The sequence below is a fragment of the Harpegnathos saltator genome, unplaced genomic scaffold, assembly GCF_003227715.2.
Source record: "Harpegnathos saltator strain DR-91 unplaced genomic scaffold, Hsal_v8.6 scaffold409, whole genome shotgun sequence".
NCBI lineage: Eukaryota > Metazoa > Arthropoda > Insecta > Hymenoptera > Formicidae > Harpegnathos > Harpegnathos saltator.
Genome location: NW_020230216.1, coordinates 147745 through 149817, shown reverse-complemented (window position 1 = coordinate 149817; position 2073 = coordinate 147745). Strand labels below are relative to the sequence as shown.

At 50.3% G+C, this 2073-nt stretch overlaps 1 non-coding gene across 1 annotated transcript; it reads right to left on the bottom strand.

Moving 5' to 3' along the window:
- Positions 1-1447: 1447 nt before the first annotated feature.
- TRNAA-GGC (transfer RNA alanine (anticodon GGC)) lies at positions 1448-1520 on the bottom strand. The gene has a single exon. It is a non-coding gene; the product is annotated as a tRNA-Ala (tRNA).
- Positions 1521-2073: the final 553 nt, after the last annotated feature.

Sequence of the window (2073 nt, the reverse complement as noted above, 5' to 3'; positions counted from 1 at the left end):
GACCTGGTACAGAGCGACTGATGCAACACTATGCTCCTTTAACACAGGCAAGTTTCCCCCCGCCAATGATGTATCCCCTCCATCGTTTCCTTCAGAGTTCTCAACATTTCTAATGCACATATTAATATATCTTCCGAAGCTAGATAATAATTCTCTGGCACAGCGTTGTAGCCAGTCAATTAAACAGTCATACGTTTTTTTTTTTGGTAACGCAGGGGAAGTCCATCATGGATACTCCCGATCCTTGGGGGGGTCGGGGGTTATGTCGGACTCCTACCGACTAAAACCCCTGCGGGATGCCTACCTATCGGACCTGAAATGTGGGGAGTCAGGGGAACTACTCCCGTATTCCCTCCCCGACAAGCAGTCATACGTCGATGAAATAATATCAATCATAGCGCATCGCAGTACGAGATAAAATAATGTGCAGTACAGAAATGCAAAATGTTTATACTTTTTATTACAATTTTTAAACGCTGCAATATAATTCTGCTGCGTATTACAATATCACATTGACCAAAATATTTTTGTCAGTCGTCGACGCTAGACTGCTGATACCAAATCGTAGGTCTATAAGTTTATTGGGATATTAGATAAAGAAAGATATGCACATCATATCATAGGGTCCTGTGAAGGTTAACTGCTGCCGACACAGCGGGACGGGCACTTATATTCGCGAACAGAAATTAGAAACTATTCTATGTCGGTGGCTAACTGCTGCCGACACAGACGGACGAGCACTTATATTCGCGCACAGGAACTTAGAAACTATTTTACGTCGGTAGCTAATTGCTGCCGACGCAAACGGACGAGCACTTATAAATCCGCGAACAGATACTTAGATATATTCTGTGCCGGTGGCTAACTGCTGCCGACACAGACGGACGAGCACGTATAAATCCGCGAACAGATACTTAGAAATATTCTGTGCCGGTGGCTAACTGCTGCCGACACAGACGGACGAGCGCGTATAAATTCGCGATACCGGTTGGTTGACGAGGCTCGGCTGCCGGGTCTTGTAAAATTTCCCGGTGGTTCAGTATGGTGCTTGGAAGCTTTACTCACCGGTGGATGCCTTTGCCTTCGTTGACTTCTCTTCACGGTTCTCGCTGGAGCTCTACTTGATAGCTGATCTGACTGACTGACTGTCTTTCACGGTCTGCCCGATCTCTGCTCGAGAGCGGGTTTTATACCTTTAATTCCTCTCGACGGTCGGTGGCCGATAATCGGGGAGCTAGTTCCCCCCGATTTCTCGGAAATTGGTGCATGCGATTTGCGCAAATTACCTCTTCTGGGGGAGTCGATCTTCCCCGACCGTTTCGTCGAATTCGGCTTTTTCTGGCCATGAAAGAAGGAGAGCGTACTAGATGGCGACGGGACGCCGTGCGTTCGGGACCTGCATCTCATTTTTCGTTCCGAGGAGAGAAAAATATCGAGAGCGCGGTAGTCGCTAGACCGGGAATCGAACCCGGGTCTTTCGCTTGCCGGGCGACTGCTCTAGACCACTGAGCTATCTGACGCTCCACGCTCACGACACTCTCCCCTCCCCAGACAACGTTGAGAGATGTCGTTCGGAAGCGACATCTCTAGTGCTATCCCTAGCGCACGGCGACTACAGAGAGAGGCATTGTTACTTGTACCTGGTGGTACAAGCTGACAGTCTCTCAAAGTCAAAGGTTGCTATCCTTTTAAAACCTGCTGTCCATGTATGCCGGCCTCCACCGTTGCCCCTCCTTATCCGGTGCAAATAATAGAAATAAGCCCCGGGGTCGACGCCATATTTTGGCTGCCCCCGGGCGCTGGGACACGTTTTGCAACGCGCCGAAGGGGGATCCACTATGAAAGAAGGAGGGCGTACTAGGTGGCGACGGGACGCCGTGCGTTCGGGACTTGCATCTCATTTTTCGTTCCGAGGAGAGAAAAATATCGAGAGCGCAGTAGTCGCTAGACCGGGAATCGAACCCGGGTCTTTCGCTTGCCGGGCGACTGCTCTAGACCACTATCTGACGCTCCACGCTCACGACACTCTCCCCTCCCCAGATAACGCTGGCGGTATGTCGGGTTGCCGCAGCA